The sequence below is a fragment of the Ranitomeya variabilis genome, chromosome 1, assembly GCF_051348905.1.
Source record: "Ranitomeya variabilis isolate aRanVar5 chromosome 1, aRanVar5.hap1, whole genome shotgun sequence".
Classification (NCBI taxonomy): domain Eukaryota; kingdom Metazoa; phylum Chordata; class Amphibia; order Anura; family Dendrobatidae; genus Ranitomeya; species Ranitomeya variabilis.
The window spans coordinates 336,515,215-336,533,626 of NC_135232.1; the positions used below are offsets into that span (position 1 = coordinate 336,515,215).

The 18,412-nt window shown below is 43.9% G+C and overlaps 1 protein-coding gene across 4 annotated transcripts in view; it reads right to left on the reverse strand.

Annotated features, from left to right (window-relative positions):
• The window catches only part of RNF212B (ring finger protein 212B), a 471,927-nt gene that overhangs the window by 82,998 nt on the left and 370,517 nt on the right, over positions 1 to 18,412 (reverse strand). The window lies entirely within an intron of this gene.

Genomic DNA, 18,412 nt, shown 5'->3' on the forward strand with positions numbered 1-18,412 from the left:
GGCAATATTTACGGTTGGTTAGAGTTCCGGGTCTTGCCCCAAAATATAAAAGAAGAAGAGTTCTTCTGCTTTTCATATTACTCAGTGGAGCGAGATTAAAAGGGATATGAAACAAATCCTCAATCAGGGGAATTCCTGAACCTGCTGTAGTGCAGCGGTAGCACACTGTGCAGTGATGAGGCAGTGACCCAGCAAAGCAAAATGTCTCTTTAATGTTCAACTCCGCAAAACACAGCACACAATATCCTCCAGATCGCAGCTGGGCACATATCCTCTCGCTGCTGCAGCACCTCTTGATTGTGCTGCTGCTGCATGAGGACCAACTGATTCAAAAGATCCTCCATTTCTCCAGCAGACTTGCTCACCGACATGCAGCACGCTTTGGGGTATGCCTCAGTTCACACTGTCCGCATTCTTTCCATCAAATGTAGTGCAGTGGTAGCACACTGTGAAGTGATGAGGCAGTGACCCAGCAAAGTTCAAAGCAAAACGTCTCTTTAATGTTCAGCTCAGCAAAACACAGCACACGATATCCTCCGGATCGCAGCCGGGCACATATCCTATGGATTACAGTCACTAAACACACCAGTCCACCTCTGACCATGCTGTAGGCAACTACACCCCTGTGCTACTCACAGCTTTACACAGTACACAATATCCTTCAGTTTACAGCCACTAAACACACCAGTCCTTCTCCGTGCACAGGACAGTCTACCTCTGGTTTGCCGCCGAGCACAAGACAGTCCACCTCTGAGACCAGTTACCGTGGCGACTGCACTGCTGTGTATGCCATTCTATTCAGCTGCCTTGGCTGTTTGGCTCCGCTGGCCTGTGTTGCTTCACACACGTGGAGCTCTGCAGAGCCTCCTTCTCTGTATTCCTGCTAAGACCAGACTGACACTGACTCTGAACCTGACTCACTCAAACCCTACAATGCAGGATTTTTAACTAGCAACCTGTGGCCTTTGGCCACATGGAAAACCCGGGCCAGGAATGAAACGAACTGCACCAATACCATCTGCAGTCTGTTTCAAAACACCAAAACCCAGAGCAGGTTTTCCCTAAATCTGACTTGGACAACTAGTGTGTCCAAGATCTATACTCACTTTAGTCTACATTGCAATCACAGCTACGCCTGACTGCAATGCCCGCTCATGACCTTAATACACCTTCGTGAGCATCCTGGGGGAACATTTGCGACCCCCACAGGTATCACCAGTCATTGCCTCACACTGCAAAGAAAGGAAGTAGAAGGGGGTGGAGAATTTCTCGCTCAGGTAGGTAAACCTCTTGATGTCTGTTTTCTGGGTTTAGGAGATGAAGATTTCCTCTGCAAAGTCCATGATTCTTCTTTTTGTGAGGATACAAAAACTTGTGGCCTAAACGAATCCAATACGGTACTTAAACTGGGGGGATTGGAAGGACTTCCCAAGCCTTATGACGGTCTTCTGGGGAGAAGATGGAGATTTGTCTCCCTTTTTTTAAACAGCCAGACCAAAAGGAAAGAGTCATCTGTAACTCAATTTGTTAGCTCTTAGAACATCAAAGTAGAGGCTTGACCATTCTTCTTTTTTGCTAGGGTGGAAGGAGCAATATTCTGTAAAATCTAAAAAGGTGCATTATCATATGAGAGTGTAGGTGAATCTCTAGCTTTGGAGAGTATAATTTCTGTGTCTACGTAACTTAATAGGCCACAGATAATATCCCTCGGAGGATGCAACAATTTCGGGTGGGTTTTAGGGCACTGTGGATTCTCTGAATTGTTATTACTTGAACCCTTTCGGCTTCTACAATAGAGGTAAAGATTTCTTTAGTGACTTTTTCTAAGAGTCAGAGATTCCCTTGATTCTGCTGTTTTTATGCGTACTCCTATTCTCTTGGTCCTCCAAGGCCAACATTGCATTCACCTGGTGTTGGTGGTATGACACTTGATCTCTTAACCCCTTTCTGACCTCGGACGGGATAGTACATCCGAGGTCAGAAGCCCCTCTTTGATGCGGGCTCCGGCGGTGAGCCCGCATCAAAGCCGGGACATGTCAGCTGTTTTGAACAGCTGACATGTGCCCGTAATAGGCGCGGGCAGAATCGCGATCTGCCCGCGCCTATTAACTAGTTAAATGCCGCTGTCAAGCGCAGAAAGCGGCATTTAACCTGCTCTTCCGGCCGGGCGGCCGGAAATGAGCGCATCGCCAACCCCCATCACATGATCAGAGGTCGGTGATGCTTCTCCTTTGTAACCATAGAGGTCCTTGAGAGCTCTATGGTTACTGATCGCCGGTAGCTGTGAGCGCCACCCTGTGGTCGGCGCTCACAGCACACCTGATTTTCTGCTGCATAGCAGCGATCTTATGATCGCTGCTATGTAGCAGAGGCAATCAAGTTGTGCCAGCTTCTAGCCTCCTATGGAGGCTATAGAAGCATGGCAAAAGTAAAAAAAAAAAAAGTAAATAAAAATGTGAAAAAAAAAAAAAAAAAATAAAAGTTTAAATCACCCCCCTTTCGCCCCATTCAAAATAAATCAGTAAAAAAAAAAATCAAATCTACACATATTTGGTATCGCCGCGTTCAGAGTCGCCCGATCTATCAATAAAAAAAAAGCATTAACCTGATCGCTAAACAGCGTAGTGATAAAAAAATTTGAAACTCCAGAATTACGTTTTTCGGGGGTTTTTTACCGACCCCCGAGTTGCGATCGCCGGTAATTAACCGTTTACCGGCGGTCGCAACAAAAAAAAAAAAACGCGATTTGCCGTTTAATTTCTCTGTCCTCCGATGTGATCGCACATCGGAGGACAGAGAAATGTGGTCCCCGATGGCCCCCAGTAGCCCCCCGATACTTACCTACCTCCCCCGGTGCTCCTCGTGTCTCCCCATGGGCGCCGCCATCTTTTTTCCGGGAAAAAATGGCGGGCGCACGCGCAGTACGCCCGCCGCCCGGCACCCGGAAGATCTTTGGGGTCTCGGCTGCCGGGGGTGGCCGAGACCCCAAAGAACATGATCGGGGTCGGTTTGCACCGACCCTTGCTTTGCGATCGCCGGTAATTAACAGTTTACCGGCGACCGCAAAAAAAAAAAAAAAGCGATCAGTTATTTCTCTGTCCTCTGATGTGATCGCACATCAGAGGACAGAGAAATAGGGGGATTCGGGGACCCTAACATACTCACCCGGTGTCCCTGGGTCCTCTTCTGTCTTCTCCTGCCAGCTGGCTTTTTCATCATGGCGGGCGCATGCGCAGTGCGCCCGCCATCTGCTGCCATCTGCCGGCCGGCAGGAGAAGACGAGTTGGGGCTAAAATTAGGGTTAGAGTTAGGGTTAGGGTTAGAGTTAGGGTTAGAGTTAGGGTTAGAGTTAGGGTTAGAGTTAGGGTTAGGGTTAGGGTTGGGGCTAAATTTAGGGTTAGGGCTAGGGTTAGGGTTAGGCTACTTTCACACTAGCGTTTTTTGGCTTCCGTCGCAATGCGTCGTTGGAGAAAAAACGCATCCTGCAAAAGTGCTTGCAGGATGCATTTTTCTCCATTGGCTTGCATTAGCGACGCATTGCGACCGATTGCCACATGTCGCATCCGTCGTGCGACGGATGCGTCGTGCTTTGGTGGACCGTCGACACAAAAAAAACTACATGTAACTTTTTTGTGCGACGTGTCCGCCATTTCCGACCGCACATGCGTGGCCGGAACTCCGCCCCCGCCTCCCCGCACCTCACAATGGGGCAGCGGATGCGTTGAAAAAACAGCATCCGCTGCACCCGTTGTGCGGCGCTTACAACGCTAGCATCGGTACGTCGGCCCGACACACTGCGATGGGCCGAGTACGACGCTAGTGTGAAAGTAGCCTTAGGCTTCTTTCACACTTGCGTCGGTATGGGGCGGTCGCAATGCGTCGGCCCGATGTACCGACGCACGTTGTGAAAATTGTGCACAACGTGGGCAGCGGATGGTTTTTCAATGCATCCGCTGCCCAGTCTATGTCCTAGGGAGGAGGGGGCAGAGTTACGGCCACGCATGCGCGGAAATGGCGGACGCGACGTACAAAAAAAAGGTTACATTGAACTTTTTTTGTGACGACGGGGGCTAAAGTTATGGTTAGGGTTGGGGCTAAAGTTAGGGTTGGGGCTAAAGTTAGGGTTAGAGTTGGGATTAGGGTTAGGGTTTGGATTAGGGTTGGGATTAGTGTTACGTTTGGGATTAAGGTTGGGATTAGGGTTAGGGTTGGGATTAGGGTTAGGGGTGTGTTGGATTTAGGGTTTTGATTAGGGTTATGGTTAGGGTTGAGATTAGGGCTGTTTTGGGGTTAGGGTTGTGATTATCGTTAGGGTTGTGATTAGGATTATGGATCGGGTTGAGATTAGGGTTAGGGGTGTGTTGGAGTTAGGGTTGGAGTTATAATTTGGGGGTTTCCACTGTTTAGGTACATCAGGGGGTCTCCAAACATGACAGCCAATTTTGCGCTAAAAAAGTCAAATGGTACTCCCTCCCTTCTGAGCTCTGCCGTGCGCCCAAACAGTGGTTTACCCCCACATATGGGGTACCAGCATACTCAGGACAAATTGGACAACAACTTTTGGGGTCCAATTTCTCTTGTTACCCTTGTGAAAATAAAAACTTGGGGGCTAAAAAATCTTTATTGTTAAAAAATATATATTTTTTATTTTCACGACTCTGCATTATAAACTTCTGTGAAGCACTTGGGCATTCAAAGTTCTCACCACATATCTAGATAAGTTCCTTGGGGGGTCTATTTTCCAAAATGGGGTCACTTGTTGGGGGTTTCTACTGTTTAGGTACATTAGGGGTCTGCAAACGCAACATAACGCCCGCAGACAATTCTATCAAAGTCTGCATTCCAAAATGGCGCTCCTTCCCTTCCGAGCTCTGCCGTGCGCCCAAACAGTGGTTTACCCCCACATATGGGGTACCAGCATACTCAGGACAAATTGGACAACAACTTTTGGGGTCCAATTTCTCTTGTTACCCTTGTGAAAATAAAAACTTGGGGGCTAAAAAATCTTTATTGTTAAAAAATATATATTTTTTATTTTCACGACTCTGCATTATAAACTTCTGTGATGCACTTGGGCATTCAAAGTTCTCACTACACATCTAGATAAGTTCCATGGGAGGTCTAGTTTCCAAAATGGGGGTCACTTTTTGGGGGTTTCTACTGTTTAGGCACATCAGGGGCTCTCCAAACGCGACATGGCGTCCGATCTCAATTCCAGTCAATTTTGCATTGAAAAGTCAAATGGCGCTCCTTTGCTTCCGAGCTCAGCCATGCGCCCAAACAGTGGTTTACCCCCACATATGGGGTGTTGGCGTACTCAAGACAAATTGTACAACAACTTCTGGGGTCCATTTTCTCCTGTTACCCTTGGTAAAATAAAAATTTGGAGGCAAAAAGATCATTTTTGTAGAAAAAATGCGATTTTTTTATTTTCATGGCTCTACGTTATAAACTTCTGTGAAGCACCTGGGGGTTTAAAGTGCTCACCACACATCTAGATAAGTTCCTTAAGGGGTCTAGTTTCCAAAATGGTGTCATATGTGGGGGGTCTCTACTGTTTAGGCACATCAGCGGCTCTCCAAACGTGACATGGCGTCCGATCTCAATTCCAGCCAATTCTACATTGAAAAAGTAAAACAACACTCCTTCTCTTCCAAGCTCTGCGGTGCGCCCAAACAGTGGTTTACCCCCATATATGGGGTATCGACGTACTCAGGAGAAATTGCACAACAACTTTTGTGGTCTAATTTCTCCTGTTACCCTTGTGAAAATAAAAATTTGGGGGCAAAAAGATCATTTTTGTAGAAAAAATGAGATTTTTTATTTTCACGGCTCTACGTTATAAACTTCTGTGAAGCACTTGGGGGTTCAAAGTGCTCACCACACATCTAGATAAGTTCCTTAAGGGGTCTAGTTTCCAAAATGGTATCACTTGTGGGGGGTTTCCACTGTTTAGGCACATCAGGGACTCTCCAAACGCGACATGGCATCCGATCTCAATTCCAGCCAATTCTGCATTGAAAAAGTCAAACGGTGCTCCTTCACTTCCAAGCTCTGCGGTGCGCCCAAACAGTGGTTTACCTCCACATATGGGGTATCGACGTACTCAGGAGAAATTGCACAACAACTTTTGTGGTCTAATTTCTCCTGTTACCCTTGTGAAAATAAGAATTTGTAGGCGAAAAAATCATTTTTGTGAAAACAAATGCGATTTTTTATTTTCACGGCTCTACGTTATAAACTTCTGTGAAGCACTTGGGGGTTCAAAGTGCTCACCACACATCTAGATAAGTTCCTTGGGGGGTCTAGTTTCCAAAATGGTGTCACTTGTGGGGGGTTTCCACTGTTTAGGCACATTAGGGGCTCTCCAAACGCGACATGGCGTCCGATCTCAATTCCAGCCAATTCTGCATTGAAACAGTCAAACGGTGCTCCTTCACTTCCAAGCTCTGCGGTGCGCCCAAACAATGGTTTACCTCCACATATGGGGTATCGGCGTACTCAGGAAAAATTGCACAACAAAATTTGTGGTTAAATTTCTGTTTTTACTCTTGTGAAAATTAAAAAAAATGGTTCTGAAGTAAAATGTTTGCAAAAAAAAGTTAAATGTTCATTTTTTTCTTCCACATTGTTTTAGTTCCTGTGAAGTACGTAAAGGGTTAATAAACTTCTTGAATGTGGTTTTGAGCAGCTTGAGGGGTGCAGTTTTTAGAATGGTGCCACACTTGGTTATTTTCTATCATTCAGACCCCTCAAAATCACTTCAAAGGTGATGTGGTCCCTAAAAAAAACATGGTGTTGTAAAAATGAGAAATTGCTGGTCAACTTTTAACCCTTATAACTCCCTAACAAAAAAAAAAATTGTTTCCAAAATTGTGCTGATGTAAAGTAGACATGTGAGAAATGTTATTTATTAACTATTTTTTGTGACATATCTCTCTGATTTAAGGGCATAAAAATACAAAGTTTGAAAATTGCAAAATTTTAAAAATTTTCGCCATATTTCCATTTTTTTCATAAATAATTGCAAGTAATATCGAAGAAATGTTACCACTAACTTGAAGTACAACATGTCACGAAAAAACAATCTCAGAATCAGCGGGATCCGATAAAGCGTTCCAGAGTTATAACCTCTTAAAGTGACACTGGTCAGAATTGTAAAAATTGGCTCGGTCATTAAGTACCAAATTGGCTCTGTCACTAAGGGGTTAATCATCGCGGAGCTGTTCAGTGAGCTGGCTTTGTTTGTTTGTCTATGTTTTCACATGATTGATTTCCTGTGCTCCTGTGATTTGCTCCCAACTTATAAGAAAATAGTTTTGTTAATATAACACATTATACGGGGCAATTTTTTAAAAATTTTTTCATTATGGCCACCAATTTATCCAGAGATAGATCTCACAAGGCTGCTCGTGTCTTTTCGAATGGGACGATTGAATCCACCACTATGCCGGATTTGTATGAGGGCTTAACAAATTTGGAAAAACTCTTGCGGCAAGAAACTAAAGTCTGGTGGGATCAAACCACTTTGAATAATTATGTTGCTAAAGAAATAATCCCGAGAGGACTGCGGATTAAAAAGTTACTTACCATTGTTTATTCAACTGAATTTATTGATGAATGGAATAACATTTTGAGCAATTGCTTTTTTAATTTGATGAGACCGATTGTCAAATATAAAAAGACTCAAAATTGAGTGAGATACAAAAACAAATGGAAACTGTCAATGCCTCTTTAATCCAATTTAAGACGCTTGCACAATTTGACTCTCTGGTCACTAAAATGCATGATAATGTAACATCATTAGAAGAAGAGATTATGGAGTGAAAGAGGAGGAAATTAACCAGAGATTTAAATGACTACTCCACCAAAAAAGGTGTATGAGTGGGGTCAGTGGGAGAATGGTAACAGAACTCCGATGTCCGATTTTGAAAAGCAGCCAAGCTCACCGCAGACAAACAGCAAATAGACCGCATGTTAATTTTACGTCATCTGATCCGGATTCATCAGATAATAACTTGAGAACCTCTGATATTTCTTTGAATGAAACTGTTAATGTTGGCAAAAACAAGTTTCATCGTCAATCAAAAAATGCAAAAGGCGTGGTGGCAGGAAACACCACAAACGATCTGGGAATTATTACATGTCACAAGAAACGCTTGTTCAAGTAGGTGCATATGACAATGTATTGAATTTGTCCTCAAGAATTTTGATGCACGAACAACTTCAGGTCTTGTCTTTCGGTTTAAATTTTGTACCCAGCCAGAAATTTGACTAGTTTTCCACAATTTTGGATATCAACAAATTTCTGCATAATTTGACTATTAAAAAACATTCTTTGACTGAGAAAAAAAAAAAACAACAATATAGACAATGACTATGAGCATATGAATATGTCTTCCAACAATGAATATCTAGGTATGGACTTTATGGAACAAGTTTCATTAGTTGCTCTACAATCCTTGAGTGGAGAAGATGAATCAGAGAATACAACTATTGACCAATCATATAATTTTTCCAATATTCAGACTAGATCGAATGCATGGATAAGTTTCAAGAATTGGTAGAAAGGGAGTTGAGGATTCTAAATAGTGAAACTTTATCCAACAAGAAGAACATTGGTAATAATAATTTTTCATATAACAATGGACAATATTACAAGAACTAAAAGAGATGAAAGATATAATTATAAAAATGTTGGCCAAAGGAGGAATAGTGGTGGTTTTAAATTCTGCAGATTACCATTCTAAAATTATGGAACTGTTGTCCGATACATCTACATATGAAAAATTGAGAACAAATCCTTCAAGTAAATTTAAAAATGAAGTGGACAAAATTATTGAAGAAGGTTATAACCTAGGTGTTCTCACAAAAAACAAGCTAAATATCTGGAGGTAAAAAATCTATTGTGTCCAATTTTACATGGGCTCCCGAAAATTCATAAGGATTATGTCATGGGGGAATGAGGCCAATCGTATCTGGAATTGGTTCTGCCGATAAAAATTTGTGTGAATGGGTGGATTCATTACTTCAGCCACTTGTGTGTAGAACTCCGGGATATATTCGAGATTCCAAGGAGGTCCTAAAAGTTTTTTAGGACAAATTATGGCTTTCAGATCATTCATGGCTGTGTTGTGATGTGGTTTCTTTATACACATGCATCCCACACGATTTGGCTATGCGAGCCCTGCAATTCCATCTGGATACGTTTAGCAACTATTCATCAGATTTAATTAATTTTATTCTGCAAGTAACATTTTTCTAATGACACATAATTTTTTCTGTTTTGACAACAATTATTATTTGCAGAGATCTGGTGTGGCCATGGGTGCCAAATTTTCAGGTTCTTTGGCAAATCTGGTCATGGCCTTTTGGGAATATGAATTTATTTTTTCTGTTTCAAATCCTTTGCTTCATTGTTTGGTGTGGTATGGCAGATACATCGACGATACGCTCATTATTTGTACAGTACAGACCAAAAGTTTGGACACACCTTCTCATTTAAAGTTTTTTCTGTATTTTCATAACTATGAAAATTGTACATTCACACTGAAGGCATCAAAACTATGAATTAACACATGTGGAATTATATACTTAACAAAAAAGTGTGAGACAACTGAAATTATGTCTTATATTCTAGGTTCTTCAAAGTAGCCACCTTTTGCTTTGATGACTGCTTTGCACACTCTTGGCATTCTCTTGGTGAGCTTCAAGAGGTAGTCATGGGGAATGGTCTTCCAACAATCTTGAAGGAGTTCCCAGAGATGCTTAGCACTTGTTGGCCCTTTTGCCTTCACTCTGCGGTCCAGCTCACCCCAAACCATCTCGATTGGGTTCAGGTCTGGTGACTGTGGAGGCCAGGTCATCTGGCGTTGCACCCCATCACTCTCCTTCTTAGTCAAATAGCCCTGTCATGATCTCAATGGCAAGAGAACATAGCATAAGCATATATAGGAACTAGCTCTTGGAAGATGGGAACTGAGCTGACCATGAACTAAACCTAACGCACAACTAGCAGTGGCCGGGTAGCATGCCTACGTTGATTCTAGATGCCCAGCCCAGCCGGAGGACTAAATAAAGCTAGCAGAGGAAAATATTAGTCCTAGCTCACCTCTAGAGAAATACCCCGAAAGGAGACAGAGGCCCCCCACATGTATTGGCGGTGAGTTGAGATGAAATAACAAACGTAGTATGAAAATAGGTTTAGCAAATTTGAGGTCCACTTACTACATAGCAGAAGACAGAAAGGACACTTTCATGGTCAGCTGAAAACCCTATCAAAAACACCATCCAGAAATTACTTTAAAACTCTGGCATTAACTCATAACACCAGAGTGGCAATTCCCGTTCACAAGAGCTTTCCAGACACAGTAACGAAACTACAGCTGTGAACTGGAACAAAATGCAAAAACAAACATGGACAAGAGTCCAACTTATCTAGTAGTTGTCTAGGAGCAGGAACAAGCACAGAGAGGCTTCTGATAACATTGTTGACCGGCAAGCAACTAACAGAGCAGCAAGGTTATATAGCGACTCCCACATCTTGATGGGAACAGGTGAACAGAGAAGATGAAGACACCAGTTCAATTCCACCAGTAGCCACCGGGGGAGCCCAGAATCCAAATTCACAACAGTACCCCCCCCTCAAGGAGGGGGCACCGAACCCTCACCAGAACCACCAGGGCGATCAGGATGGGCCCTATGAAAGGCACGAACCAGATCGGAGGCATGAACATCAGATGCATTCACCCAAGAATTATCCTCCTGGCCGTATCCCTTCCACTTGACCAGATACTGGAGTCTCCGTCTGGAAACACGAGAGTCCAAGATTTTCTCCACAACGTACTCCAACTCACCCTCAACCAACACCGGAGCAGGAGGCTCAACGGAAGGCACAACCGGTACCTCATACCTGCGCAATAATGACCGATGAAAAACGTTATGAATAGAAAAGGATGCAGGGAGGTCCAAACGGAAGGAAACAGGGTTAAGAATCTCCAATATCTTATACGGGCCGATAAACCGAGGCTTAAACTTAGGAGAAGAGACCCTCATAGGGACAAAACGAGAAGACAACCACACCAAATCCCCAACAGAAAGCCGAGGACCAACACGACGGTGGCGGTTGGCAAAAAGCTGAGTCTTCTCCTGGGACAACCTCAAATTGTCCACCACCTGCCCCCAGATCTGATGCAATCTCTCCACCACAGCATCCACTCCAGGACAATCCGAAGATTCCACCTGACCAGAGGAAAATCGAGGATGAAACCCCGAATTACAGAAAAACGGGGACACCAAAGTGGCAGAGCTGGCCCGATTATTGAGAGCGAACTCCGCCAATGGCAAAAAAGCAACCCAATCATCCTGGTCAGCAGACACAAAACACCTCAGATATGTCTCCAGGGTCTGATTAATCCGCTCGGTCTGGCCATTCGTCTGAGGATGGAAAGCGGACGAAAAAGATAAATCTATGCCCATCCTAGCACAGAATGCCCGCCAAAATCTAGACACGAATTGGGTCCCTCTGTCAGAAACGATATTCTCAGGAATACCATGCAAACGAACAACATTTTGAAAAAACAGAGGAACCAACTCGGAAGAAGAAGGTAACTTGGGCAGAGGAACCAAATGGACCATCTTAGAAAAACGGTCACACACCACCCAGATGACAGACATCTTCTGAGAAACAGGCAGATCTGAAATAAAATCCATCGAGATGTGCGTCCAAGGCCTCTTAGGAATAGGCAAGGGCAACAATAATCCACTAGCCCGAGAACAACAAGGCTTGGCCCGAGCACAAACGTCACAAGACTGCACAAAGCCTCGCACATCTCGTGACAGGGAAGGCCACCAGAAGGACCTTGCCACCAAATCCCTGGTACCAAAAATGCCAGGATGACCTGCCAACGCAGAAGAATGAACCTCAGAGATGACTCTATTGGTCCAATCATCAGGAACAAACAGTTTATCAGGTGGGCAACGATCAGGTCTCTCCGCCTGAAACTCCTGCAAGGCCCGCCGCAGGTCTGGAGAAACGGCTGACAATACCACTCCATCCTTAAGGATACCTGTGGGCTCAGAGTTACCAGGCGAGTCAGGCTCAAAACTCCTAGAAAGGGCATCCGCCTTAACATTCTTAGAACCCGGTAGGTATGACACCACAAAATTAAACCGAGAGAAAAATAATGACCAGCGCGCCTGTCTAGGATTCAGGCGCCTGGCGGTCTCAAGATAAATCAAATTTTTGTGGTCAGTCAATACCACCACCTGATGTCTGGCCCCCTCAAGCCAATGGCGCCACTCCTCAAAAGCCCACTTCATGGCCAAAAGCTCCCGATTCCCAACATCATAATTCCGCTCAGCGGGCGAAAATTTACGGGAAAAGAAGGCACAAGGCCTCATCACGGAGCAGTCAGAACTTTTCTGCGACAACACTGCCCCAGCTCCGATCTCAGAAGCGTCGACCTCAACCTGAAAAGGTAGAGCAACATCAGGCTGACGCAACACAGGGGCAGAGGAAAAACGGCGCTTAAGCTCCCGAAAGGCCTCCACAGCATCAGGGGACCAATCAGCAACATCAGCACCCTTCTTAGTCAAATCGGTCAATGGCTTAGCAATATCCGAAAAACCAGCAATAAATCGACGATAAAAGTTAGCAAAGCCCAAAAATTTCTGAAGACTCTTAAGAGAAGAGGGCTGCGTCCAATCACAAATAGCTTGAACCTTGACAGGATCCATTTCAATGGAAGAGGGGGAAAAAATATATCCCAAAAAGGAAATCCTCTGTACCCCAAAAACACACTTCGAACCCTTCACACACAAAGAATTAGACCGCAAAACCTGAAAAACCCTCCTGACTTGCTGGACATGAGAGTCCCAGTCATCCGAAAAAATCAGAATATCATCCAGATACACAATCATAAATTTATCCAAATAATCGCGAAAAATATCATGCATAAAGGACTGGAAAACTGACGGAGCATTAGAAAGACCAAAAGGCATCACTAAATACTCAAAGTGGCCCTCGGGCGTATTAAATGCGGTTTTCCACTCATCCCCCTGCCTGATTCGCACCAAATTATACGCCCCACGAAGGTCAATCTTAGAGAACCACTTGGCCCCCTTTATGCGAGCAAACAAATCAGTCAGCAACGGCAATGGGTATTGATATTTAACAGTGATTTTATTCAAAAGCCGATAATCAATACATGGTCTCAAAGAGCCGTCTTTTTTTGACACAAAGAAAAAACCGGCTCCTAAGGGAGATGACGATGGACGAATATGTCCCTTTTCCAAGGACTCCTTTATATATTCTCGCATAGCAGCATGTTCAGGCACAGACAGATTAAATAAACGACCCTTTGGGTATTTACTACCCGGGATTAAATCTATGGCACAATCGCACTCTCGGTGCGGAGGTAACGAACCAAGCTTGGATTCTTCAAAGACGTCACGATAGTCAGACAGGAACTCAGGAATTTCAGAGGGAATGGATGATGAAATGGAAACCACAGGTACATCCCCATGAGCTCCCTTACATCCCCAGCTCAACACAGACATAGCTCTCCAGTCGAGGACTGGGTTGTGAGATTGCAGCCAAGGCAATCCTAGCACCAAATCATCATGTAGATTATACAGCACCAGAAAGCGAATAATCTCCTGGTGATCCGGATTAATACGCATAGTTACTTGTGTCCAGCATTGTGGTTTATTATTAGCCAATGGGGTGGAGTCAATCCCCTTCAGAGGAATAGGAGTCTCCAAAGGCTCTAAATCATACCCACAACGTTTGGCAAAGGACCAATCCATAAGACTCAAAGCGGCGCCAGAGTCGACATAGGCGTCCGTGGTAATAGATGACAAAGAGCAAATCAGGGTCACAGATAGAATAAATTTAGACGGTAAGGTGCAAATGGAAACAGATTTACCAAGCTTTTTAGTGCGCTTAGAGCATGCTGATATAACATGAGTAGAATCACCACAATAGAAACACAACCCATTTTTCCGTCTAAAATTCTGCCGCTCGCTTCGGGACAGAATTCTATCACACTGCATACTCTCTGGCGACTTCTCAGTGGACACCGCCAGATGGTGCACTGGTTTGTGCTCCCGCAAACGCCTATCGATCTGAATAGCCATTGTCATGGACTCATTCAGACCCGTAGGCACAGGGAACCCCACCATAACATCCTTAATGGCATCAGAGAGACCCTCTCTGAAAGTCGCCGCCAGGGCGCACTCATTCCACTGAGTAAGCACAGACCATTTACGGAATCTTTGGCAGTAAATTTCCGCTTCATCTTGCCCCTGAGATAGGGACATCAAAGTTCTTTCTGCCTGAAGCTCCAAATGAGGTTCGTCATAAAGCAACCCCAAGGCCAGAAAAAACGCATCCACATTGAGCAACGCAGGATCCCCTGGTGTCAATGAAAAAGCCCAGTCTTGAGGGTCGCCCCGGAGCAAGGAAATCACAATCCTGACCTGCTGTGCAGGGTCTCCGGCAGAGCGAGATTTCAGAGACAAAAATAATTTGCAATTATTTCGAAAATTCTGAAACCCGGATCTATTCCCCGAGAAAAATTCCGGCAAAGGAATTCTCGGCTCAGATACAGGTGCATGACAAACAAAATCTTGCAAATTTTGTACCTTCGTGGCGAGATTATTCAAACCTGCAGTTACACTCTGAAGATCCATTACAAACAGGTGGACACAGAGCCATTCAAGGGTTAAGAGGAGGTAAGAAGCAGCTAGACAGCAATTAAGGGCTAGGCAGCAAAACTCTGAGGGGAAAAAAAAAAAAAATTTCCCTTCAACACTTCGTTTTCTCCTGCTTCAGCCCAAACAATTAACACTTTGTCGGCCGGTCAAACTGTCATGATCTCAATGGCAAGAGAACATAGCATAAGCATATATAGGAACTAGCTCTTGGAAGATGGGAACTGAGCTGACCATGAACTAAACCTAACGCACAACTAGCAGTGGCCGGGTAGCATGCCTACGTTGATTCTAGATGCCCAGCCCAGCCGGAGGACTAAATAAAGCTAGCAGAGGAAAATATTAGTCCTAGCTCACCTCTAGAGAAATACCCCGAAAGGAGACAGAGGCCCCCCACATGTATTGGCGGTGAGTTGAGATGAAATAACAAACGTAGTATGAAAATAGGTTTAGCAAATTTGAGGTCCACTTACTACATAGCAGAAGACAGAAAGGACACTTTCATGGTCAGCTGAAAACCCTATCAAAAACACCATCCAGAAATTACTTTAAAACTCTGGCATTAACTCATAACACCAGAGTGGCAATTCCCGTTCACAAGAGCTTTCCAGACACAGTAACGAAACTACAGCTGTGAACTGGAACAAAATGCAAAAACAAACATGGACAAGAGTCCAACTTATCTAGTAGTTGTCTAGGAGCAGGAACAAGCACAGAGAGGCTTCTGATAACATTGTTGACCGGCAAGCAACTAACAGAGCAGCAAGGTTATATAGCGACTCCCACATCTTGATGGGAACAGGTGAACAGAGAAGATGAAGACACCAGTTCAATTCCACCAGTAGCCACCGGGGGAGCCCAGAATCCAAATTCACAACATAGCCCTTAGGCTACGTTCACATTTGCGTTGTGCGCCGCAGCGTCGGCGCCGCAGCGCACAACGCAAACAAAAACGCGGCAAAACGCACGCTAAAACGCTGCGTTTTGCGCCGCATGCGTCGTTTTTGCCCGCAAGTTGGACGCAAAAAAAATGCAACTTGAAGCGTTTCTTGCGTCCAACGCTTGCGGCCATGCGGCGCAAAACGCAGCACAACGCATGTCCATGCGCCCCCATGTTAAATATAGGGGCGCATGACGCATGCGGCGCCGCTGCGGCGCCCGACGCTGCGGCGCTGACCGCAAATGTGAACGTAGCCTTACACAGCCTGGAGGTGTGTTTGGGGGTCATTGTCCTGTTGAAAAATAATCGATGGTCCAACTAAACGCAAACCGAATGGAATAGCAAGCCAATGCAAGATGCTGTGGTAGCCATGTGGTTCAGAATGACTTCAATTTTGAATAAATCCCCAACAGTGTCACCAGCAAAGCATCCCCACACCATCACACCTCCTCCTCCATGCTTCACGGTGGGAACCAGGCATGTAGAGTCCATACGTTCACCTTTTCTGCGTCGCACAGACACGGTGGTTGGAACCAGAGATCTCAAATTTGGACTCACCAGACCAAAGCACAGATTTCCACTGGTCTAATGTTCATTCCTTGTGTTCTTTAGCCCAAACAAGACTCTTCTGCTTGTTGCCTGTCCTTCGCAGTGGTTTCCTAGCAGCTATTTTACCATGAAGGCCTGCTGCACAAAGTCTCTTAACAGTTGTTGTAGAGATGTGTCTGCTGCTAGAACTCTGTGTGGCACTGACCTGGTCTCTAATCTGAGCTGCTGTTAACCTGCGATTTCTGAGGCTGGTGACTCGGAGAAACTTATCCTCAGAAGCAGAGGCGACTCTTGGTCTTCCTTTCCTGGGGCGGTCCTCATGCGAGCCAGTTTCTTTGTAGCGCTTCATGGTTTTTGCCACTGCACTTGGGGACACTTTCAAAGTTTTCCCAATTTTTCAGACTGACTGACCTTCATTTCTTAAAGTAATGATGGCCACTCGTTTTTCTTTACTTAGCTGCTTTTTTTTTGCCATAATACAAATTCTAACAGTCTATTCAGTAGGACTATCAGCTGTGTATCCACCAGACTTCTGCACAACACAACTGATGGTCCCAACCCCATTTATAAGGCAAGAAATCCCACTTATTAAACTTGACAGGGCACAACTGTGAAGTGAAAACCATTCCCAGTGACTACCTCTTGAAGCTCATCAAGAGAATGCCAAGAGTCTGCAAAGCAGTCATCAAAGCAAAAGGTGGCTACTTTGAAGAACCTAGAATATAAGACATAATTTGTTGTTTCACACTTTTTTGTTAAGTATATAATTCCACATGTGTTAATTCATAGTTTTGATGACTTCAGTGTGAATGTACAATTTTCATAGTCATGAAAATACAGAAAAAATCTTTATATGAGAAGGTGTGTCCAAACTTTTGGTCTGTACTGTATCTGCCATACCTGATATTGTTGAATAACTTAATTCTAATAGTTACAACATTCGGTTTACTTATAGACATGATTACAGTGAAATTAATTTTTTAGATTTAAATTTAACCGGTACAGCAAATCAATTAATTTCTACTAAGACATATCATAAATCATTAAGTGGGAATACTATATTGCATGCCAGTAGTGGTCACCCCAAACACACAGTGAGGTCTGTTCCTCTGGGTGAATTCACCACAGTAAGGCTGCCGTCACACTAGCAGTATTTGGTCAGTATTTTACATCAGTATTTGTAAGCCAAAACCAGGAGTGGGACAATCAGAGGAAAAGTATAATAGAAACATATGCACCACTTCTGCATTTATCACCCACTCCTGGTTTTGGCTTACAAATACTGAGGTAAAATACTGACCAAATACTGTGTGACAGCAGCCTAAAACAAAATTGTAGCAATGACAGAGATTTAGACAAAGAAATTGATATGGTGGCTAATAAGTTAAAACCCCAATGGATTTTGGACATAGCATATAAAATTCTCAATCAGAAAAAACGGGAGGATCTTATTGCACCAAAATTAAAACAGGTTTTTCTAATTCCAAAACTGATATAGGTAAAAAACCATTTGTATTCTTTCAATTTAGTCCTCAATTTCACGAGATAAAAAGAATCATAAATACATTTCTCCCAGTTTTATATGAAGATGAAAATCTGGCAAATATCTTGAGATCAGGGGTCAATGTGATAGCCAGGAGAGCTCCAACCATTGGCAATAAAATTTCACCAAGCATGTTCTCCGCGAATAGAACCAGGAATAAAACGTGGCTAAATTGTACCGGTTTCTTTAAATGCGGTTCTAATAATTGCAAAACTGGCAAACATGTGTTTATTACAAAAACCTTTAATAATTCTGAGAATTCGGCTAGTTTTAACATTAAACAATATATTAATTGTAATACCACACATGTGGTTTATAAAATAGACTGTACTGCATGTCAATTATCTCACATCGGATGCACATCACGCAAACTTAGAACACATATTACTGAACACTTATATGAAATAGGAAATACCGGTGATTCGGGTCGCAATGTCCTGGCAGCTTCATAGCATTTTATCACACAACATGCCTGCAGTATGAAGCATTTTCGTGTATATGGCATAGAACATGTGAACAAGCCCTTACGTGGGGGGATACCAGGCGGCGTCTCCTCACACGTGAGGCGTTCTGGATATATTATCTTAATACCAGGTTTCCTGTTGGCCTTAATAAACGTAATGAACTAATGTATCACTACTAATGTCAAGCTATAGATATATAGC